General features: G+C 36.6%; 1 long non-coding RNA gene across 1 annotated transcript; it reads right to left on the minus strand.

Annotated features, from left to right (window-relative positions):
• Positions 1 to 445: 445 nt before the first annotated feature.
• On the minus strand, positions 446 to 20,355 carry LOC141520427 (uncharacterized). Its single transcript, XR_012477620.1, has 3 exons — positions 20,198 to 20,355; positions 1,465 to 1,556; positions 446 to 515 (listed from the first exon to the last, which is right to left on the minus strand). It is a non-coding gene; the product is annotated as an uncharacterized LOC141520427 (long non-coding RNA).
• Between the last annotated feature and the right edge of the window lie 5,728 nt (positions 20,356 to 26,083).

Raw genomic sequence — 26,083 nt, forward strand, 5'->3', positions numbered from 1 at the left:
TTCTGTTCCTGACCTCTTTGGGTTATATTCATATCAATGAAATCTCTGGGTCCAAAAATAAGGTCATTTTAATCTCTTTCTTAGGAACCTTCCAAATTACTTTCCATAAATGGCTGGAGCAAAGTGCAATGCCACCAATAGCATAAAGTATGTTTGTTTTTCCACAATCCTTCTAACATTCATTATTATCATCTTTTATCATCTTTGCCACTTTGAGATAAAATTTCAGAGTTAGTTGATTTTTATTTCTCTTATTATTAATGCTTTGCAGCAATCTTTCTTGTGGTTATTAATAGTTTGCAAATATTCTAAGACCATAGATCATTTATTCCCTTGAAAATGGAGTACTGGATCTTCCTGCTGAAGGGTGGATCTTAGGAAATATTACTCTGATGATTCTCCAAAACTTGAAGAATACAAGCATTAGTTGAGGAAGAAGAAAAAAGCAGGTATGTTTCTCATTGCAAGAGTAGGATGTTAGATGTTCCCAAGGAGCGACTCATGAATTCACCTCACTGAAGAAAAATCAAGAGCATATAGTCATTAGCAGGCATCAACAAGTCTAGAACTATAGCTTACCATTGTGGAGGCACTTTTTATCCATACCATCTCCAAGGAATCCCATTCTCTGAGCATTTTAATCATACATTGATTAACATGCCAGAAACACTGAGATCTTTTCAGAAAATTCAGCATAGTCAGTGTATTTGTACATGAGATCCATTCTCCCAGCAATGATTCCTCAGGCTTTATCCAATACTTACTGATGTTTTATGAAGAAATATATCTGCTTATTGATTTGTGCTTTGAAATCCAAGAAAATAAAAAAGAAGCAAATTCTCATGTAAAATTCATCTTTCTGCAGAGAGATCATCTGAAATAATCTCCCCCACTAACCATGACTTCTTCTCAAAAAAGTTATGAAAAAAACAAATAATGATGTAATGTTTGGGTTCATTTTTACAAACTTTAATAGGTGACATTCCTGCTAGGAAAAAAAAACTTAGTGTTTAGCAAACATATAAGTTAGCAAACTTATGGAAAATTATTCCATGGCAAATAATGGAGAGATATGGAAACTACACCTATTTACAGAATAACTCAGTGAGTGGACTGAAACCCATAAGAGCAATTCACAGAAAACAATTGTCTAGGGAAATTAGTCAAAATACCTGGTAGGTGAGGTAAATGATGGACAATTATTAAATGGACTCTGAAAAAGAGTCTACCTACCAGTTGGAGAGAAAATGCCAAAGCCAAGTGATGACTGAGAAGTTGAATTGTTTTGCTGAATTTTGCTTTCAACCATATATGATAAGCAAAAAATATAATTTTGAATTCAAGTTTAAGCTGTAATATTGCAGGAGTGCAATGTAATGATTCCCAGATCGTAATCCAAAATTTGTGTTATCTGGACTATCTCAGTCCCTTCTTTCTGTGATCTTTCTATGTACAGTTCCTCACCTGTGTATTTTTCTCCTCCACTTTCTATTTTTTCTTCTCCTCTTTTTCTTCCCCCTTTTCTGCTTCTCTAATTTTCATCCTTCTCTCTTACCCTGCTAAGAAAAATAAAACAATAAAGAAGATTCCTGTTGTCTAGTTTGCAACTTCATGCCCCCATGCATTACCTTGGTGCAGATCATAGAAATTCCTACTTCTTCTATCATCTATTTACCAAGTCAATCTATCACTTCTTGTCCCCTGAGCTTTTTACTTTCATTACATACATAAAATTTTCTACCTTGCTACCTCCCCTACAAAACACAAATACTAGTGGCTCTTTTCTTCCACAGTCTCACTGTCCCAGCTAGTCTAACTCTTCTATTTTTTCCTTTCTCATAATCAATTACACATTAGCTAATACAAACACATTTGTTTACCTAGTATACACAAAGCTTCACTTTATGTATAGAGTACTAAAGAAGAATATAATGGAGAGATTTTCGTCACTGGAAGGCAACTCCTGAGTTAAATGCATAGTGGGTGCTAAGGGGCATGAGGAGTAAAAGTCAATAAACTATATAAATGTTTATAAATGGTGTTAAGCACCAGGAATACAATGTCATGAAAAATATTTTAGTTCTTATTCTCCAGTAGTGGAGGAGACAACAGCAAACAATTTTGTACAAGTATCAGTTGGAAATTTTCTCAGAAGGAAAACTGGGAAAGACCTTGCAGATGATGAGATTTGAAGAAAGTTGAGATTTGAAGAAAGTCAAGAGATAGAGTTGGAGGATAGCCAAAGAAAATACTGAATCAGGAAATGAAGTGTCTTGGGCAGGCAATAGCAACGAGGCCAGAGTCACTCGATTGTAGAATACACGTATGAGAGTAAAGTATAAGGAGACTGGAAAAATAGGAGGAGGCCAAATTAGAAAGAGATTTAAAAGCCAAACTGTTTGCTTTATATTTGATCCTGAGGGTAGGGAATCAATGTGTTGCCCCAAATTCCATATTCCACTGTGATGAATTACTACTTGACCCAGGAATACAGGTGTAAAAAGAAAATAGAGATTTATTAAAAGAAGTTACAACACAAAATAAAGTGATAGAAAAGCTGAGAAGAGATTAAAGAAAAGTCACGTGGATTGCCAATTAATCTTGGCAGGCCAGCTGCCAGGTTAAGCAGAAGTCTGGAAAAGAGAGAGCCCAGCCCCTCCCAAAATCTCCTTAAATTGTCTCTCAGGGTCCATTGGAAGAGGTGGTGACTTGGGAGTTGCCCAAGTCCCTGAATTGGAGAGTTTGCCTTTGGGGAGGGGTCTCAGATTCCAGTATGGATGGTCTCAGATGTTGTCTCAGTTTGAGTAACCTAGCTTGCCCCGCCCATGAGAACCTGGCCTTGGTCAGACTGGAAGTCAAGACAGAGTGTCTCAACAGAGTAGCAGAGGAAGAATGAAGATCTTTTTTTAACAGTGCAAACAAAAGATTTACAAAATCCATTTCCAATTGATTTCAATATTCCCCATGCCCATGGTTCTCTGCATCAAATGGAGTTTATGAAAGGATGGCATGGACACACTTTCACTTCAGGAAGATCACTTTAGTGGATGAATGGAAAGTGAATTGGAGGGTGGTTAGATTTCTCCCAGAAAGACTCACAAACTGGCATCGCAATTGTTCAGATGTAAGACGATAAGGGTTTGCACCAGGGAAGTAGCCATGTCTGAGGAGAATTGGAAGCATAATTAGAAATTGACATCCAAGATCTGATGGACTAAGCCTTGTATTTTCAGAAGATAAGATTTCAAATATTCCACATTGTAACTAATTTGTGACCTTGAGTCAAGCATATAACCTTCTGGGTCTGTTTTTTTTTTTATTTATGAAATGAGGAGGTTGTATTAAATAGCCTTTATGAGCCTTTCAGTCCATAAATTTGTGAGCTTTTTATCCTTCCAAAGTGAACACAGTAATTTGCTCAACTGAAATTTGAACATTAAGGTACATGATTCCAACTCATAAGTACCATTAATACTTCCAGAAAGTATTGACAAGAGGATTAGATTATTTGGAATATATACTTGTGGAGTGATCAAAGTTCTTTAAATATACAAAAAAAATTTTTTTAAACCACCAAGTAGATTTTTTTTGTAGCAAATTCAGCTCTTAAACAGAGGCATTTGGGTTGGTTTCATAGGCATTTAACAAGGACAAGGGCTCAGATTCATCTTTTGGTCAGTATACTTGACTTCTAAAATGAAAAAGGTAGTGAGTTTCTCTAGATTTGTTAGGTTGATATAGTACCTTGATGTCAGTGATTACTTAATGATAGTAAATTCACAAATGAAAGGGAATGGAGTGGAATACAACTTAATAGAATGGAATTAATTCTTTGAGATTAAAGGAAATTCCAGTATTAATTAGTATCTTTCACTTATTGGGAAATATTAGGTTAAAATGGGGAATTCTAAGATGCATTTCTGAAATGTATTTACATAGGGAGAAAAATGTTTATTTTTGAGAATTAAATTATCAAATTTCATGTAAGAATATAGCACATACTTCTTGAAGGTGATAACTACAATTGCACAGTGTATAGCATGCTGAGCCTGGAATCAGTAAGATCATCTTCCTGAGTTCAAATCTGACCTCAAACAATTACTGGCTTTGTAACCCTGGAAAAATCACAACCCATTTTGCCTCAGTTTCCTAATCTGTAAATGAGCTGGGAAAAGGAAATCACAAACATTTTTCCAGGAAAACCCCAGATGGGGGTTACAAAGAGTTGTGCATGACTGAACTACAAAGATTCCTGATCTCTTCTAACTAGTAAATGTATATTGGGATGGGAAGAGATAGCAATGAAAGAGAAAAGAGTATGATTTCTTGAACTGAAATTTAAAGTGAGAAATAAGTATAAAAATCACCTAGTCTAATTCCTTAATTTTATTGATAAAGAAGGTTTTGAGAGGCTTAATGCCCTCAAATTATTTGCTGAAATAATAGATATATCATTCCAATTTTCCTGCATGCAGATGAAAGAGAAACACAATTCCACCATACTAATTTTCTAATTTGTTCTCTTCCTGATTAAAAGGGATAGAGAAAGAAATCATTCCATCCTGTTCCTTTTACCATATCTCAGGCACTGTACCTCCTATTCCTGAGTGACTGGATAGAGACAAATTCCTTTGCATGAAGATCCCTGGACAAATTTCCATGTGTGACCCAGACTGCCTTCAGGGAAAGAAGAGAGATGCTTCCAGAAGAAACAGTTGCATTTGATTCCATTGTCTCCTCTTGATTGCAAGGAATAGAGAAAAATACCATTCCAGCCTATTATCCTGACTTGTCCATTTCCTGCTTGCAAAGATACAGAGAAACAGAATTTCATTTTGTTCCCTCCATATATTTCCTTATCTAGCCTGGACCTACTGAAAGGAAGGTAGAGAAGTGACATTTCATCAGTTCCTCACACTACTCCCTTGACCTCCATAAGGCCATTCAGGGACAACATATTGAAGCAGAATCCCCTAGGGATGATGATAACCCATTCAGCTCATCCCTTAGTGGTTAACAAACCCAGTCATGAACTCCCCATCCCAGTGATTCTTAAAGCACAGCTGTCATTACTCAGACCTTGGAATAGCTCTTGAAATGCTGTTTAACTTGCCTTGATCTATAAAAGAAGGTTGGCTTGCCATTCTCTAGTCATATAAGTTCTCAAATTTGAAGTCCTCCCTTTCATGCAATGAAATTTGCCTCTATCCAGTCACTCAGGAATAGGAGGTACAGACCAGGAGATATAGGTAAAGGGAACAGGATGGAATGGTTTCCTTTTCTATTCCTTATAATCAGGAATCACTTTCCCTCCTTGTCTAGCCAGTGGTCAAGCTTTGTTGACTGTAGCTGCACAGCATTTCTAGTGTGTGCCCCCTTTTTTGCAACTCATACAACCATCATTCTACTTGTGCCTTAATCACCACTCTCCTGTATGATTGAACAACCTCCTGATTGTTCTTCCTATCTCAAGTCTCTTTCCACTCCAGTCTCTTTTCTGCAAGCTACCTAATGTTCCAAATAATTATGATGTTAATTATGCTATTCTATTAATATTAATTGTGTTAATATTAATAATATTCCTAAATTAGCACATCTTGCTATGCCATCACTTTGTTGAAGAAGTTTCAAGAGGTTCTCTATTGCTTTTAGGACAAAATATAAACTCCTCTGACATTTGAAGCTTTTCACAATCTGGCTCCAGTCTATCTTTCTAGACTTCTTCCCCCTTTATAGCAGCTAGGTGGTTCAGTGAGATGTGTGGACCAGGAGTCAGGAAGATCAAAGGTAAAATTTTAGCTGTGTGACCCTGGGTATGTCACTTAACAAGTCACTTTTTTTAAGTTTGCCTTAATCTACAGGAGAAGGAAATGGCAAACCACCCCAGTATTTTTGCTGAGAAAACCTCATAGAGGCCACAGTAAGACATAACTTGGACAGCAACAACAAGCTGAACTGCCTTACTTGCTGTCCCCAGTCCATAGCTTTTTATCTCTTATCTCCAAGACTTTGTTCACACCACCATTTGCAGTTCTTCTTGGTCCAAATTCCACAGTTCAAGATACTTCTTCTGGGATAAACTGATCACCAAAAATTTCTTTGAAATTCTGTTTAACTTGCCTTGAATGTACCCCTCCCAATTCCCTCTGATAGGAGAACTGGAGAAGGGAACACTCCACCCCACTCACAAGTTTCCATTGTAGAGTGTAGACCCTGGACTTCCATGCTCTCTTCACTATCCATCCACAGAAACTCTGGTTGACTGGGGTGCTCTGCTTTCCAGGTACTTTCTGCTTTTTTCTCCCATTGTATTGCAATCTCCTTGAGGGGGAGGATCTTTCGTTTTGGGTACTTAATAAGTGTTTATGAAATTGAATTGAGTGTATTCTTTTCTCACCTCTGCCTCTTGAAATCCCTAGATATGTTTAGAATTCAGTTCAGGCGCCACCTCCTATGTCAATCAATCAACCAATCAATAGACATTTATTAAGTCCTTATTGAATGACAAGCATTGTGCTAGTTGCTGAGATTCAAAACCAAAGAATGATAGTCTCTACTTTTGAGATGCAAGAATCAGGAAATGTCCTAATTTCTACCACCACCACTATGCAGTAGCCCCTTCCTGCCTTACCAAATAGTCTTCATTTAGCTTTGAATCTACTTTATATTTGCTTAGATATAGTTAGAGGCTAAAGCTTCCACAAGCTAATTTGATGGTTGAAAAGATTAGAAGAAAATGAAATATTCAAAGGCCATCTAACTAAAGAAAAATTATTTTAACAGAAACAAAGGTATTTAACAAGGATACAGCATTAATTCAGTTGGGCAAAGTTTCCCTGCCCCTGCATTGGCCATGTTGACTCTCCTGATAGTATATACTACTGATTAGCAATTGGTCATCAAACACTCCCTACTCCTTATTAGTTGTATTTTGTACTTAGATGACCAGAAAAACCTTAGTGTCTTGCATCCCTTAAGCCTCTAATCCTCATGAAATAGGAACTTTGGAAAAGTAAACCCAGAGTAAATGGCATAGCTCTAAGGGATAGTGTTCATAACATAACAGTGTGCATGTGTTTCTCCAGATAGAACATAATTGTTCTTTTCAACAGAAGCAATATTCTTTTTTCTTTAAAAAGTGTTTTGCTGTTATACTTACTTGGCTCAAGGCCTTAAGGGTTGGACTGTTGATAAAACTTTCTGATAGTTAGTGACAACAAAGCCAGGACTGAAGGAGTTTGCTGCTCCTGCCTCAGGCTTCTGACAGTTGGACCAACATGGGCTTAATAGAAGCAGGGAAGCTACACCCAACTAAGTCACTGTTATATCCTTTGATATCCTTTAAGTAACTTGAATATCCTTTCCCAGCTATGGCTAAGAAAATATGCTTTTGATATTATCTCTAAGTGTCTCATTTTTTTTCTAATCTTAAACATGAAATACCAAACAGTTCTGAGTAATGCTTGGCCTACTATAGTCCTTAAATGCTTGAACTGTCTCATTGTTGTCTTCTTATCTGGAGTACTTTAGAACAAAGCCTGGCAATAGTCCAAGCCTAACAATATTTGTTGATCAATTGGTTTATGTAACCTCTTAATGTTCTAGGCAACTCTAAGACTAAAAGTTACCTAGCATCTCTTGAATTTTATTGGTGAAAGCCATTCCCTAAAATAATAATCTTGAGCCCCTACCCAAAAAATAGTAAAATAGTTGAAGAAGCTAAGGTCCAGGCATGTTACCTGAGATTCTGTGAGCATAGGCTCTGTCTAAGATCTCATGGAAAGTTAATAACAGTCTCAAAACTAGAATGAAAATGTTCTGACTCCTAGTCCAATTAAAAAAAAAAGGAAAACTTTTACAAAGGACTATTGATTGCAAAGGTGTTAGCAATAATAAGAATGCAAATATCGTCTCCCAATATGTAGGGTTTACACTCTCTCCTCAACCACCTTGGTTCCTGGGGAAAGGGGAATTAAACTTAAAACAGTATCTACCAAACATTCATTCACCAAATTCTTTCCCAAAAATAGCATGACTGATGGATTGGTCATCATCACTTTCTGCTGATGGACTGGGTCAAGAAAATCTATCTTCAAGGCCTCTGCTGTTGCATCATCTGTACTTGGCCTCTGGCAAATCCCAGCATGGATTCCTGCTCCCACTACTCTGACCTTTTGAAACACAAAATCATGGCCATTTATAATAAATCCTTACCTTAAAAAATAGGAAAGAACAACAAAGAGGAAAAGAATCCATCCCTGTATTTGTGGACCACCATATTTATGCAAGTCCTAGACAAGGTAGGGTGGGGAAGAGGGTCCAAAGTTTCTCCCTATCCAAAGTCTTTCAGCATGACTCTCACTCCCATGAGGCAGGAAACAGTCCAATACCCAGAGTTCCCTTTATATGACTATATTGTCTTCAAACTTTTTATAAAAAAAGTCTGAATAAGAACCTCTTTCTTGACTAACCATTGATTAGACCACTCTGCCTGATAGATGCTGAAATAAAGTTGTTTTGTTTTTGTTTTCTGTTTTTAGGTTTCTTGCAAGTCATATGGGATGGCTTGCCCAAGGCCACACAGCTGAAATAAAGTTCTTGAGACAATTGAATGCTAAGCAGGTTGGAGCCAATTTCCAACAAGGTCACCATGCCACTTTCCCCAGATAATCAGGTCTACTAATCTCTACTGACAAAAGGTTATACTCCCTCCATTTCCCTATGCTTTGGTCCATGATCCACATGTACTTTCCTCATCTCCCATCTATCACTCATTAAGGTCAATTTCCAAATAGACCACCAAGCCAAATAGACCCCAAAATAGTCATCTACTAATCTATAATAAGAAAAAGTCAACCTAAGCTACACTCCCTTCATATCCTGACACCATGACCCCTTGACTCATTTATAGTTTCTTCATTCTTCACTCATTACCTAGACTTCATGTTAATTTAAAAAAATGTTTACTCTTCCCATAAATGGAAGAAGAAGTGATTTATTTTGAGCATCCTGACCTGTGATGCTAGCAAATCCTTTGTGTGGGAATAAGGGATCTGCAAGAAGGTAGTTTCTAAAACAGTTTTTCTCTGAATCCCCTATTTTTCTCCGTCGCTTCTTTCTGAACTTCCAAGATCCAATCTCATGTGCATCCTTGAAATCTAACCATATTTTAGTTCACTCTGAAAAAAAATACCATTAACTTTCTAAAAGAAGCATTTTTACCAGAGCCTGGACTATGGACTGAGCAAGGACATGACTGAGTATCATCTAGGACTCAATTAAACCATCCTCTTCTGGAATAGGGAAGAAAAGTGTAAGGGAGGACAAATGGGCACAACCCAAGTGGAGAATGGTGACATAATCTACTAAATCAAAACCAAGAACCAAGTCAGTGAGTAGAAAAGAACCAAGACAGTAATTGTATGACAAGAAATTTCAGTGTCAAAACCAGAAATTCATAAGCATTCTAGGATAACTTTAGAACTTGAAGGGACCTTAAAGATCATATGGTCAACATTCCCTTCTCTTTTGAGAAGGAAACCAAGGCCCAGAAAGGTTAATTGACTTCACATAAGATCATACAGGAAAAATCAAGATTTGAATTCAGTTCCTTTAATTTCCAGAGAAAACACATGAATTCACTTTGTTAAACTCAAGGACTTCCTGGATACATACACATTCTAAGTTAGACTGTGGGCCCATTCAGGTCTCTACCATCCAACCTCACCAGAATCTTTTTTAGTTGTCCCTCTTTCATTAAACTTCCCCACTCAGGGGAACAAGCATGAGCAGCCCTATTCTGAAAGCAAGAACTTGAAATTTCTGCCTTAAGGGATGAAGGGTGAATATGGCCAACAGTGTATATCCCAGTGTATTTTGTGCATGGGCAGAAACATCCTGCTCATCAGTAAGGAGCCTTCCTATGCCAGACCACTAGGGATTTGGTGTTATTGAAAAACATTTCCAAGTTGGTACAAAATGTTTTCTAGTATCTGCTCAAGAAACCTTAACCTGGCCCTCCCTTCCCTGGTGCCTTAGTACCACATCTATAATTTCACACTTCCCCAGTCACTGAATAATGCTCTCGGAGATATTCATACACTACACTATGAATGCAGCTGATCCCTAGAAACTGCCAGAAAAAGCAAATGAAAAGAACACATGGCCAGCCCAACTAAACAGCAACAGTCTGAAGTATTTTCTCAGTCTTCCTCTTAAAATGTCAACTGATTCTTGAAGGGTTTCTTTTTTTTCCTGCTCAAGGATAGATTTCCTTTGAAGGGTCAAGAAGAAGCATATTCTTTGTCCTTTAGGTTGACCCCAATACCTAAGGTGAGAATTAGGTTTTGTTGGGACAGATCTAGTTTTCTATGACTTATACCAGGAGACAGATGGAGCAATTACTTGCTGGCCAAGCTCAGCTCCTTACAGTTGAATACATACTGTGAGGTGATATTCTTGGAATTGCCACATCTAAATGAAACTGATGAAGCTAGTTTATAAATTATTGCATCTAAATTAAGATTATAAGGATACCTTGTGAATTCCATATTTTTTGTATGTTTTTAGGTTTTTGCAAGGCAAATGGGGTTAAGTGGCTTGCCCAAGGACACACAGTTAGGTAATTATTAAGTGTCTGAATCTGGATTTGAACTCAAGTACTCCTGACTCCAGGGCCAGTGCTCTATCCACTATGCCACCGAGCCACCCTGTGAATTCCATATTTTAAGAAAAAAATAAAGATCTTGGGAGGGGGAGGGAGGAGGGATTAAAAAGTAATTCTAGGAAGAGAAAAAATATTTGAGGTTAAAGCTAGGATATTAAGTTGAATCTAATAAGATTTTGGGGGGAGGGAAAGGCTTTATGATTCTAATAGGCATGAGAAATTCCATTTGCAGAAAATCTACCAATACATACCTGCACTTGCAACTTATATTCTTAGAAAATTGCCTGAAGACAATTGAGTTTAAGTTATTTGTCCAGTATCATCTAGTCTACATATCTGTTTCAGAGGAAAACTTGAACCCAGAACTAAAATGAGATCTCTAGTCACTTTCTCATGTTCCTCACAAGTATGAATTTAATAGCTACAAAGAGAAAGTCTTATATTTGTCATTAAAAGATTCCATTTTAAAAGTAAATAATAAGGGAGAGTAGGCACTAATTGACTGGACAAAAGTTTGTGAGTTTTAAGGTAGTGAAGCAATTCAAAGGATAATGTGTCAGACCTGGTGGTAGGAAGCCCAGAAAAATCATCTTCAGACTAACTGTGTAACCCTAGCAAGTCCCTTCACTTCTGTTTGCCTCAGTTTCCTCATTTGTAAAATAAAAATAATATCATTTACTTCCCAGGGTTGGTGTAAAAACAAATGAGTTAATAATTTTTAATTGCTTAGCTCAACCTGTCATATAGCAAGCACTAAATAAATGCTCTTGTATTATCAGAATACTACAAACTTGATATGAATTAATAGTGTGACATGACAGCAAAGAAAACTAATCCAGAGTGTGGCTGCATTAAGAGAGAGAGTATCCAGGACTAAGGTGGGAGTTCAGCAGGAATGTGAGCTGGTCGGTCAATCCACAGGTAGAACACTGTATTCAATTCTGTTTTAGAAGGAAATCTGATCAACTGTGGAGGCTTCTAGAAGAGGACAGCCTGGATAATCAAAGGCTATTTTTTGAAATATTATCGGAGAATCTGTTGAGAGAACCAGCATTTGAAGCTCTTTGCAGCCTGGCCCTTTCCTTTAGATCTCACTGCTGGCTCCCAGGCACCTATACTCTATGATACAGCTCTCTTGGACTGGCTTGCTGTACTTTGTAAACAAAACCTCATTTCTGGGCTTTGGCTCTGCCTCTCACTTTTTACTCTGATCCTCACTTTCCTTGGCTTCCTTCAAATCTCAGTTCTAAACAAACTTTTCCAGACTTTTCCAAGTCTCCTCAGATTTTCATGTCTTTGCCTCTAACATTACCCCCTATCTACACAGTATAGCTCAAATGTACCTATTTATTTTCATACTGTAAGCTCTCTGAGGTCAAGAACCTTGTTTTTTTCCTCTTTGTATCACCAGAGGTTACACAGTATCTGACACATAATAAATGTTTTATAAAAGGGAAGGGAACAAGTATTTATTAAGAACCTACTGTGTGTCAACAATTTGCAAAAATTATCTCACTTGACATTCATACATTGATATTATTATTATCTCCATTTTATAGTTGAGCAAACTGAGGCAGAGATCTCTCGGTTAGCAATTGAGGCTACATTTGAACTCAAGTCTTCTTGATTCCAGGTCTGCCTTTCTATCCAGAGTACCATGTAGCTATGATTGATTACTTGGTTGGTTGAACTAAGATTGTTTAGTCTGGAGAAAAGAAGATTTGGAAGAGAAGGAAAATGATAGCTGTGTTCAGTATCTGAAGGTTGTTTTATAGAAGAAGGATTAAATTTGTTCTGCTTGGCCTCCAAAAGAACTTGGAGGGACAATCAAAGTTTCAAAGGAACAAGTACAAAAATCTTTTTTCCAATTATAATTACGCAAAGTTTGAATAATCTACTTTAAGAAATATTATAATTCCTTTTAGCATAAGCCTTCAAGAAAAAACTAAATATGTTGTCCGAGATGACACAGGGAAGGATTCCTTTTCAAATATGGATTAGACCTGATGATTCTGGAGATCCCTTCTACTTTGGAAATTCTGAGAGCTCTTTAAGGACAGTCATGACACTCATACAGAGAGGCATGAAGGGAAAAAGAGAGGGAAAAACAGGCTCCTTATTGAAGGGGTCCTTGATAAAACAATCTAACTTTTCTTCCCATTGACACAAGCCAGTCTTGACCAGAGACTGAGGAGAAGAGTTAGGAAGTAATTCTTTTCATTTCTTAACCAAGTCCCTCCCATCCTGTTCCCATTGTCCTGCCTACTACAATTGACAAAGGGGAAGCATGTGCACTCTTTCACTTTCTGAGTCCTTTCCTTGACTTTGTGTAAATTCTAATGGACGTTAGTCTTTTCTCTCCAACTCTCCTGCAATACATATTTCTAATCATCCCTTCTTTTCCTACTCCTCAATGCCCAAATCTTTCCTTATGGTCAGTTTTTAATTCAACCAATTATAAGAAAATAAGAATTTAAGAATGGAAAAAGGCCCTAAAGACTCCTAATGACATCTTCTCTTTCCCATCTCTTGCTCTTCTATGTGTATAATCCTATAGACTTCAGTCAAAGGTTAACTATTGAGACAAGAGAGGAGGAAGAAATATAATTAGTACAGTGATTAATGTAAGAAAAATATTGATAAAATGTAACTTTTTTTAAAGAGAGCAGAATAAAGTTAGGAGATAATTTAGAAGAATTCAGATTGGAAAATGACTTGTAAAACTATAAAAGAAGCAAAATGCCTTCTTCTGGAGTCCAAATCTCCAAGAGATTGGGTCAGGACAAGTTTCCCATTATGTAACCTATGCCTACTTTGCCTAGTAATTCTACAAAACCTGTTTTCTTAACTATAGTTTGTTCTCTGGGTCTTTGCAGTTGTTCAATATTGAGAAAATATACTTCAGAGAAGTATGGACTCATGAAAAAATATTTTCATGCCATTTAGTAGACTAGATGGAGGCTACATAATAGTATAGTTAGGGGATTGGTGGCACAGTGGATGGCAAACTGACCTTGGAGTCTGGAGTTTGAATGTGACCTTAGACACTTAACACTCACCACCTATGAGTGTCACTTAACCCTGACTGCTTCACATCCAGGTCCATCTCTAGTCATCCTTAGTTCAACCAATCAAATAATCAGTCATAGCTACATGGCACCCTGAATAGAAAGGCACACCTGGAAACAGGAAGACTTGAGTTCAAATGTAACCTCAATTGCTAACCAAGGCTACTGGACCTATATAACTCTAGAGGAAAAAGTGAGGCTGATGGCAGCACAGCACCCCCTTGCTCAAATCCAATTCATGTACTTGCCATGGCATCACCTCCCTGATGTCATGGTCTTCTTCAAGAATGGAGGGCAACATTACTTAGGTGATTTTAGAACAGATTAAATGACTGGAATCAAAGAGAAGTATTAGGATGAGTTGATTTCATCTTAGAAGAAATTCACTGGTGGAGTGCCTCAAGGATATGTATTCTGTCTTGTATTGTTTAATATTTTTATCATACTTGAATAAAGGCATAATGGGCAACCATACCTATCAAATTTGCAAGTGACAGGAATCTTGGAGGGATTGTTAACACAGTAGTTGGATGACACAGATAGAAAGCAATTTGAAAGACTAAAACAATGAGAAAATTTGAAAAAATCAAATATTGAAAATGTAAAATTCTGCAATTTGGTTTTTAAAAATCTATTTTGCAAACACAACATGCAGGAGATATAACTAGACAACAAGTCCTAGGAGAGTTCATTAGATAGCAAATGACCACTCAAAATACTAACAATCCACTAGATTGCATAGAGAACAATAATATTCAGAATGAGAGAATAGTTCTACTATACTCTGCTCATCAGGATACTGTTTAATAAGAACTATAATAAACTTTTGGGTACCATGTTTTAGGAAAAAACATAGAGAAGCTAGAGCATATCTTGAGGAGAATAAGCAAAATGTTGAAATGTATACTAAAGGATAAAATTAAGGAATTTGTATATTTAGCCTGAAAAAAGTGAAGACAGAGATTCATGGTAAGGACTCGGGGTTTTAGCTTTGAAGGTTATTAATGTAGAAAAAAGAGTTAGCTTTGTTCTGCTTGGTCTTATAGGGCAGAACTAGAAGAAATGAGTGAAAGTTGAAAAAAAAGTAGCTTTAGTCTTGATATAAGAAAAAAATTCCTAATAAGTAGAGCTATCTGAAAGAAGAATGGGGTGCCTTTTGAGATGGGGAGGTTCCCCTTCATTGGATATTTTCAAGCAAAAATGAAATGTTCACTTCTTGAGAATGTTGTAAAAGGGATTTTTTGTTAGGTTATTCGACTAGTCAGCATTCTAAGACTTAGATTCTGTGATTTTTTGAATCACAGACTTGGAAAGGACTTCTGAGAGCATGGAATCCAACCCCTACCCATGGTATGCACCTTAACTCACTAACACACAGTCATACAGTCATTGCTTAAAGCCCTCTAGTAACAAGGAATTTACTATCTCTTAATCTTCTTAATTCTATCAAATTTATTAATTCTGCTAATGAGATGAAAACTGTGATACTTTCATGATTAGCATTTCTTTCTAAACATAATTTAACTATCTAATCCTTACCTATAAAAAAAACCCAAACCCAGAATAGAAGCTATTCATCTTCCCCTAAAAAAATGGTTATTGGTTATTTATTTGTCCTACTATTCAGTCAAAATCTGCATTTCTGTCATTTTCCCCTATCCCCCCCCTTTTTAATCCAGGACTAAACAGAATAATGATAGCTAGTATTTCCAATATTTAAATGTTTGCAAAACACTTTACAAATATTATCTCATTTGATCCTCATAAAAATCCTTGGAGGTAGTTATTATTATTATTATTATTATTATTATTATTATTATTATCATTATTATCTCCATTTTAGAGATGGAGAAATTGAAGCAAATAGGGGTCATTACTTGCCCAAATGTCACAAAGTTATAAATATCTGAAACTGGATTTGAACTTCAACCTTCCTGACTCCAGATCTGCTGTGCTAATTTCCTTAGAATAGGTCTAATACATTTTCCTAAAGTTGATCCTTAAAATACTTGAAAGCAATGCTCATTCATTCAATCAGAATGCATTTTTAAGCACCCACAATGTGCTGGACAGTGCTCTAGACATGGAAATTCTAATAAGATAATTCTTGTTCAAAAGGAGTTTACATTCTCCTGAATTATATCATCCCTTAGTCTTTCCTTTTCCATGTTAAACATTTATATTTTCTTCAGCTCCTCCCATATGCAATGAATTAGAGTGCTCTCACATATTGGTATCCCACTTCTGGATTTACTCCAATTTGTAAATGCCCTTCCTAAAATATTATGCCTAGAATCTTGTGTTAGATTTGTACTAAGCTACTTTGTGTTTTTAATCTCCCCTTTATTCCACTGCCATCTATAAAACAAATGACTGTCAGCTCAATAACAAGTTAGAATAAAATTAGACCATTGGTTGTGTTTGTCTGAAGGGACAAAATGAACTATTCATTAATATTTGTGAGAAATGAAAAGCTCAGCAGAGGCAGAGACAGAGTTTCTTACCTCCTGTGCACCTCCCCCTGAGCTGCAGTAACTAGGCTTTGGGGGTATAGTTATTATGTTCTGCCTAGCACTCAATAAGCATTGCTAACTTTTTAATACCAAAGCAAGTTAAGGCAGTCTGAACGAGGAGAAAGGGTAAGGTGATGATTGATTTTAATTGATTCTTTTTTTTTAGGATTTTTGCAAGGCAAATGGGGTTAAGTGGCTTGCCCAAGGCCACACAGCTAGGTAATTATTAAGTGTCTGAGACCAGATTTGAACCCAGGTACTCCTGACTCCAGGGCTGGTGCTTTATCCACTGCGCCACCAAGCTGCCCCGACTTTAATTGATTCTAAGTGGGATGAACACCAATATTATATTCCTGTTATAGTATAGACCTATCTTTGTCAGCATAGACACTGAAAATTGGAGGGCAGGGAGGGAAGATGATATTGATAGTGTAGTTCAAGGAAGGGATGAGAGATATAACAACAGGAAAATCATAGTAATATCCTTAGGACTCTGATGGCACATAGGTCCCCAAATAAGCCATGATATTCAGGAGGCGAAGGTTATTTAAGAGGGCTTGAATTTTACAACACATAGAACTATCAAAGCAAGTAGCTTCCCCTCTCTGAGCTTCAGTTTTTCTCATCTATAAAATGGAAGACTAGGACAAGATCATATCTAAGCTTCTTTTAAACTTTAAATTTATGATCCTGTTATTATTTCTCCTAAGCTAACATATATATTATTTATAAAATACAAAATCCTACTTCTAAGCTATGATTTTTCCCTCTTTTGCTATAAATACAGTACTTAGTCTCTTCACTTAATTTAGCTTAATCTTTGTTTTTAAAATGACTATTCCAACTGACTCTTCCCCTCGATCCTGATCTCCCCTTCTCCATTTCTTACCACTTTCTTTTGGGAATTTGGTTTATTACTATCTCTTTCTTTCCTGATTTTTTTTCTGACTATTCAATTCTTCCTTTTTTTCTTCCTTTCAATTAATCAAGAAGATTCTCCATTCCTCTTCCCCTTCAGCTAGTCCTATTTATTTGTTGTTGGGGTTTTTTTTTTTAATTTCACTTTCGTAACCTTTTTCAGATAGGTTTTATCTCACTCTTTTCATTATCCATCTTCTTTTTCTGTCTATTCAAGAATAGGCATTCTCTAGTTATTTATCTCTATCTAGCCTCTTCTCTGTATTTCTCATGGAATTAAAACTTCTGAAGTTTCTGGGCTCTCCCCTCTAGGCAGTTTCTGCTTTGTAGAGTTTGCCCTGTATATTCCTCTTTTTCACTGTGTCTCACTCCCAGAATAACATCAAAGCCTTCTGATAGCAGAAAGGATATTCTTCCATTAAGGATACCTCCCCCCATGTCCCTAATTATAAAGCCTACCATTGATCTATATCTTTTTCCTTATTACTTTCTTTCTCCATTTGCTTCAAAAATCTCCCTGAATCCATGTCATCCTATTCATTCAGGCGCCATTTAAACCAGAGTTCCAACTCCTCTTCTAAGATAGGATGAGAATACCTGCTCATTACCTCAGTATCAAATTCTGCATGCAACAACTTGCACAAGGACCCCATCTTCCTTCACAGAACATGCCTTACACTTAGGGTATTATTCATCAGTGGAACCCTGCTCCAGCCCCAAAGCAAAGTCCCTCTTTCACTTTCAATCCTTCATCCTTCCTCTTCATCCACTTCCCTGCATGTTCTTCTCTTCCAGGAATCAGCTTCCCCTTATTCTAGCCCTCAATATCACCCAAGCACAACCACACATCCCTTTATCCTTTTGCTCCCTTTCTCCTTTTTAGATATCTTTCTATTTTGTAATGTAGTCCTCTCTCCCCAAAAAAATCAATTCCCCTGAAGGCAGGGAATCACAAGGTTCTGTTTATAATCTCCCAACCCTGGCTCTCCATTTCCACCTTCACCTCTGTCATCACATGGATATTTAGGGAAAAAAGTCTCTTATTGGTGTTTTTCTCATTTTGTTGCTGTGACTTCTTGGCTACTGCATTGATTCATGCTCTCCTTGCATTTTTGTTGGGATTTGGGGATGTTTAGAAGCAACTAATCTCTTCAGGTTGGTGGGGGGGAGTTATTTGTCTCAAAATGTTTAAAAAACTTCTTTAGTATTTTACATTCATCGTTTTTCATTTATCTGGCAGATTACCCTGGGCTGTATCCTGTGGTCCATTATCTTTAGAACCCATTATTCCATTCCCTCGTGTGTTTTCACATGGGTACAGAACAGTCTTGACTTCATCACATTTCCTTTCATTTGTATTTTTAAGTCTTTCACTTGACCACTTCTTGTTTCTGAATTGAATTGTTAAATTTAACAACTATGTGTCTTTGAATTTGCAGTCACTGTCGGTAGTATATTTGACCATAGAGGAATGAGTACTGCTTGAGCTCAGGGTAGATATTAATTTATGGATTTTTAAACTTTCTTTTAGGTTCCAGATGTCTAGGACCATGAGGTAGTTGAAACTGCTTTATCTTTCATGCTTTATCTTTCTGTTTGGGGAGGTTTGCAAAGTTGGGGTTCTGAGAAAGTATCTAGTTCTCCATTTTGATCATATAACTCAGAAGTCTCCAAAATCTTGCTTCCAAATAAAAATGGACTTTCCTTTACTAACCATCACCAACACAATTCAATTTGACCCCTCAAAACACTTTTATAAGTTTTGCCTATATGTTATGTCTTATGTCACCTATATCTTATTGTCTGTTTACAGATTAAATAACTTTTCTAAAAAAACACAAAAAACAGTGAGATTTCTGAATGTGATGGATTTAGTTTATCCTCATCTGAGTCAACCCAATAAAATTTCAATCTTCCCCTGCCCCTGCAGTCCTATTAATATCATAACCACATCCAACCCACATATCTACCTCACACAAGGATGAGAAGTAAGGTAGGAATTCAGATGGTGACTAATCTCAAGGGACCACTGCTCTCACCTCCACTCCATAAAGAAGGAAGAAGGATGAATCAATGCAAAATGGAAAGAAACAGAGTTTCAGATAGCATTGGAGAAACTAAGAGATCATTATTATCCAAATCATCAAGTAAATATACTGAATTCCTATTAGGAACAAGGGACTTTGCTGATATTGAAGAACCATGGGTAAGGCACCATCCTGCCTACTAAGAACTTACTATGTTTTTGCCTTATTAACACATGGTGGGGATGGGAGGAGATGTAGTCAGAGACAATACATGTCCTTTTTTGTTATTTTTTTAAGTTATCATATTTTCCTAGAAAATACAGTGATAGTTTTTTCTGTTTCTACATTCCTACCTAGGTTTCTATGATTGCTAGGAATATGATCACAGGTCATACCAATGGAGTGATGGGACTGCTGGGAAATTCAGTTATTGATATAATTAGACACTAAACTGTAGCTAAAAAATTTTTGTACTCAAAGCAAAAACCACAAGCCATACTCAGAACAAATGACCTGACTAGCATCCTCTTTTACAGTGGAGAACAGGCAAAATTCATTGAGGGGGAGAGGAGAGACAATGCAGGGACACTGGGCAAGAAACCAGAGTTACTCTGCAAGGTGATTTGTGAAGATCTCCCTTCATATTTTTATTATATATTCTTACTTGCTAGGTACACATGTCTATTGTTTTTGTCCTTCAAAAAATCCATAAATAATTATTATTTATTAGCCTCTGAATTAGCCTAAATGAATTGTCCTGATGCAAAATCTCTGAGGTAGTGCTTTAACTATGCTTTAATTAAGAGTTACAGTCACATGGCCATACACAGAAGGAAGTCTATAAGTAGGCAAGCATTTATTAAGAGCCTACTATATGCCAGTCACTGTGCTAAATATTAGAAATGCAAAGAAAAGCAAAAAAAAATAGTTCTTGCTCTTAACATACAATTTACAGTTATTTACAAACGAAATATATGAAGGCAATCTTAGAGGGAAGTCACTTACAGTAGAGGGAATTAAGAAAGACTTCTGGAGAATGTGAAAATTTAACTGGAACCTGAAAGAAACTACAGAAACCAGGAGGAGGTGGAGATGAGGATTATCTGGGGAGAGAAAGTTGATAAATATATGTTCAATTTTTATATTCTAAACTTTCCAAATGATGTCGCTCAAGCTGAAGGTAGAAGATCTGTAGCTGACATTTCTTAATCTCCTGTGTTTTAATTCAGATATAGTACTTCATCACAAGCTGCCCTTTCTCATCATAATGGTGATATTGAGGGCACTGATGAGCACATAATAAGCATTCCTTTCAACTGAAAAATTTTCAACTGCCTCACCAGAATTATGCACTTCATTAAAACTGAGAATAATCCTGAAAGGCCAGAGAAGATTAATGGCTAGATCCTATAATGGGATAAACTATAGTGCAGAAAAATGAACAGACTCAAGATTAGTTTCTTCTGTCTGTGAAATGGGCACAGTTGCAGTAATAAGTTTGACTAGTTATTTGTGAAAGATCTTCAAAAGATGTTCCAGGCATGTTTAATTAATTTCCATTCAATAGTTAAAAGAATTTAACATGAACAGATTCTAACTTTTGCCAATCACTTACTATTGAATTGCATATGGCCTTTTAGCCCTGTAAATTTGATATGGAATCTGTGAGTTGCAGCTAAGGAGAGTTTTTCTTTGCATTTTTTTTACCTTGTTCAATTTTTTTTCCACAGAAACAAATCACTGCCTCCTTATAATCTCCCTCTGGGCTAAAGTCATTGTTGATTTCCTTACCTCTCCAAACAGATTGCCCAGCACCATTCATTTTGTAATTTCATCTGTGCAAGATCTAATCTTGATCCTCTCCTCTCTCTTTTCCTTAACTTTTTAATAACAGAGATGGCAGGAGAGACACATCTGAACAGAAATTGCTTCTGGTCTGGAACATGCTATAATATTGATGGCCAGTATATTGCAGGGGCCAGGGTTGATTTCCCTTTGACTTGACACAAACCCAATCAGGATATGAGAGCTCTGAAGATATTAGTCTTTATCTTGGAGTTTCACAGTTGTTAGGGAAGTGAGAACAATATTGATGTGTATGTGTGTTTCCTTGTAGCTTTTGAGGAAAAAAAATTCCTGACATTCATTTCTTAAACAAGATGCATGGGACACCAAATGTGGTTTGACAGGACAAATATTTACTGTGCCTATAAATGGCATTGAATGTCAATCCATAAAATGTGAAAAGTGTTAATCAAAAGATAATCAATGCTCATTTGAGACATCCAGGCCTGAGCAGCTCTGTGTTATGTACATTATTTAATGGGGTATCATAGGAAAGAATTGCCTGACACTTGTTTATTAATCAAATTAAGTATTTTATTCAATCATCTTGCATTCCCTATGTTCTCAAGTTCTTTAAAGTGGATTGTCTTGAAGTCCTTTTCCATTTTCTAAATAGATTTCCAGTTATAGGATCATATATTTAGAGTTGGAAGGGACCTCCTAATTAAGGAGTTCTTAACCTTTTAGTGTCATAGACCACTTTGGAAGCTTAGTGAAGCTTGTGTACTTATTCTGAGAATGTTTTTAAATGCTCAAAATAAAATACATAGAATTATAAAGAGACTAAATATAATAAAATAGAACTATCAAAGTAGGTTTTTTAATAATCTATCGATGGAGTCCTTGGGAATCTGTGTATCCCAGTTTTCATCCATCCTACTCAATCCAGTCTGTCCAATCAGTAGAAGTGTGATTATTCTTGTTTTAACACTATTGAAATGCTTGTCAAAGGAGGAGCTCTTGATAGGTCCCTTTTAAGTCCTGCTGTTCTTCCTTCCCAGTCAGATAAATAAATATCACACTTATTGGAGAGTGATGAGCCAAGAAAAGTCTGACCATGTGACCCACCTGTTCAACAAATGGCTTTAAAATTCCTCAGCATGGTTTTTTAAAGTGTTTCACAATTTTGCCTTGGCCTACCTTTCCTTACATTTCCTATTACTCTTCTTCCCATTCCAGCCAAACTGACCTGATAAATGGCCTTTTCCTGAAGTTGGCTTTTCATTTCTTTTCTCCATACAATTCATATTCCCAATTCCCAACTCCTTCTACACCTCCATCTCTAAGAATCCATTGCTAAAGGGGCCCCAAGCTCTCTTCCTCTCCCTAATTGGAAGTATTCTCTCCTTCTGCAAATTACTATACTTATATTTATGTTTTGTATATGTTTACATATTGTAATCTCCTGGGAAAAACTAAGCTCCTCAAGGGTGGCAAACATTTTACTTAGGAAATGCCTGAACCTATAGGGAAAAAAATAACTCTTTGGAGTCATGAGACTAAGATTTGAAAATCACCTTGACCACTTGTTCCATCTGAGTCCTTGAGCTCTAAATATAGAGAACTATTGTTGGCTAGATAGGAAAGTCCTCAGAAGGAATCATTGAAAAAAGTAATGGAGGCTTTAAAAAAAGACCTTGGAAAACCTGGGTATGCCATTGGGGAGGGGGGGAATAGCCTATAAAAAATTTGACAATGATTCTTTTTTTTTTAGGTTTTTGCAAGGCAAATGGGATTAAGTGGCTTGCCCAAGGCCACACAGCTAGGTAATTATTAAGTGTCTGAAACCAGATTTGAACCCAGGTACTCCTGACTCCAGGGCCAGTGCTTTATCCATTACACCACCAAGCTGCCCTGACAATGATTCTTTAGAGACAAAAATAGTACCTATTTGAACAACACTGTCTTTATAGAGAGTTGATCATTTCTTATTATAGCTTGCAAAACTATTCTGCCTAATGGGTACTAACCTCAGAGGCCTTCAAGATGCTGGAAGACAAAGTATTTTTCCCCTTCATCTAAGATTCTTATATCATTCCTAACAACTATATGCCAGTATGAGGGAGGGGAAGGAAGATATAGTGAGCTGTCCAAGGTACACACTGAGTCAGTATGTTAATATCCTTTTGGCAGTTTGTAAACTTTTTAGGAGAGCAGTGTGTATCTGTACTTTAGAGACTCATTTCTGAGACAGTAATGCTTTAACCCTCAAAGAAGAAAGGAAAGTTCCTACTAAGTTGGGGCCTGGGTGTTTTATATTTGTAGATATATCATCATTATCATTGTTGTTGTTATGATTATTATAATTATAATAACCTAATTAATAATAACTGGTATCTATACAACCCTTTAAAGTTGCAAAATATTCACTTGAGCTTTCTAATGATATATTATCATTTCTATTTTGGAGATAAGGAAGTTTAGATTCAGATAGATTGAGGCATTTCCATGATTCCATAGTAGGTATAAGAGGAAGTTTTCAAATTCAAATATTCTAGTCTTGGAATCTAATTCTCTGTCCACCAAATCATGCTACCTTTCATCATCTAGCAAGTCCTACAGTTAGGGGAACTGCCTAGGGCTGACTGGTATACAAAAGAAAGAGTGGGGAAGGGAAAGACTCTTTAGATATAAAAGGGGTCTTTTGGTTAGAATTCCTTAGTGACTAAAGTCCAAGAAAATAACTTTGATAATGCTTCCTAGCTCCAGTATCCCCGTGCTAGTAAAGCCAGATTTAGTCTAATAATGTTAATAACCTTTAAAATAATGATGATGATGGTGAAAAACTTGTATTGAATATACACATTTTTCCTTTTCCATGGTGCAATATTATTTGCATTTGTTGTTTATTTTTGGAAAAACTCCAATGTTATTTCAGCTAAATTTAAGAGAGAAGGGAATTCTCTAAATCTCAGACTGGATGTGGTTGGATGTGTTGGTGAAAGCAGACTGAACTAGTTCTGAAATCTGGGGAAAATTGGTAAAGTCTGGTCAATAAAAAGTAGATACTCAGGAGGAAAAATGTGAGGGGAACTCAAGGAGCACTCATCTCTTCTTGCTTAGGCTAATCCCTCAGCTATTTCATTAGCAGGAGCTTCTTTTCATTTCCAGGAGGAGGTATTTCCAATAGACCCTGAGTCTATATTATGGCAGAATGGAAAGGAATGAATGCAGGATAGGAATGATGATAAATTCACTAAGAAGAAGACATATAGGAGTTCCAAGAAATAGAGGAAGGACTGTCAGTAAACACTTTGGAGATTGCTACCATATGTGACTTCACCATAAGAGAAAGTTCCTGTGCTATAAGGGGCCCATGATATAAAGGCAGTGAGATCATAGAATTACAGACTTAGAGCTCAGAACTGAAAAAAAGACTTCAGAGATCAACAGAGATGTTCAACATCCCTATTTTTAAGATGAGAACATTGAGATCTAGACTTATCCAGTGTTGCATTGACAATGAGTGGTGAGAGATTAACATATATCCTCTGACTACAAATATATCACTCTTTGCACTACCATGCTGCCTCTAATGTATTTTGTATCTAGCTTATGGAAAGCAATCTCATTTTCTTTTTTCTTTATTTTTTCTTTTTTTATTTTTCTTTTCTTTTTTTGCAATCTCATTTTCTAATCATGCTATACTTCTCTTTCATCTTACATAAATAAATACTCATCAAGTTGTTGTTTGTCCTTCATTTTCAAAGAGGACCAATGAAATCATGGAATGATGTCTTGTCTTGATCATGAATTGGATTTAAGTGAGGCAGCACTGTGTACAAATTCACTTCTCTTCCAGAGTCATAAAAATCCAGTGGCAAGACAAGAATCAAGGTGATTAGTGATGGCCTGGGGTCCAATGGATAACCTTGGTATTTTCCATATATGACCAGACTCTAAGTGCCCCACAGTGCCTGCTTCAGCCACCTTCATGGGGTATACATCCCCCTAAATTACCAATAGATTTAATGCCTGTTGGTTACTTTCAACCTGGTTTATCCTATCTGTTGAGATGGTTTTACTAGAATGTGATTGCTGAGCATGCTCTAGTTTCTTGGAGCCATGGGTAAAAGTTGAGTTACAGGTAGGGGGAAAAAAATGTGAATAAGCAACACAGGAAAGGGCTTAGCAAACTAGTATACCAGAGGAGCTAGTCCTCCCAAACACTCCCATAGAGACCACAAGTCCTTCTTTAATGAATATAAGAATAGGATCTCACCTGTACAATGAGAGAGATTGATTAGCTGACCTCAAAAAGTCCTTCCAGTTCTAGGATTTTATGGATTCATGTCTCTTGTATTGAAGAACCTTTATCCATAATGGAGTCAAGTAACCCATTGGGGGGGGGGTAGAGTGATAAGATGAGCCAAGTTTCCCAATCCCCAGTTAAAAATTGGAATCTTGGAGTGGCTAGGTGGTACAGTGGATAATGCACCGGCCCTGGAGTCAGGAGTACCTGGGTTCAGATCTGGTCTCAGACACTTAATAATTACCTAGCTGTGTGGCCTTGGGCAAGCCACTTAACCCCATTTGCCTTGCAAAAACCTAAAATAAAATAAAATAAAAATTGGAATCTTACTATCTCTGGACTGAATTTTTTTGAATAAAAAAGATCCTATGGTGTGTGTTTTTTTATTTTTTTTTAAATTCAGCCTCCCTGGAAATATCTGACCAAGCATAGTTATAAAATACAGTCAAGTGACCTTGAATCCAAAATTTAAAATTACAAACAATTCATGTCCTGTTGGTGTTAGTGCTGTCATTAGTATTCATATAAAACCTTCTAGTACATTTTCAATCTGAAGAGGTGGATGCTAATAACCTATAATCAATGTCATATTTGCCAGAAGCCAAAGAGGAAAAGAACCTTTAATTGAGTATGATTTGGTGTCAATCAAAGATGTGACTTTAGTCAAGAAAAATTTAGAGATTACCAAACTGGACAACCTACCATGTGGATTATTTTTTCACTCAGTGTGGAAAATGCAAACAATGTGATAAATATAGACATGAGGATTTTAGAGGGGGAGGGAAACTTAGTGC

This window comes from Macrotis lagotis, chromosome 4, assembly GCF_037893015.1.
Source record: "Macrotis lagotis isolate mMagLag1 chromosome 4, bilby.v1.9.chrom.fasta, whole genome shotgun sequence".
Taxonomy (NCBI): Eukaryota; Metazoa; Chordata; class Mammalia; order Peramelemorphia; family Peramelidae; genus Macrotis; species Macrotis lagotis.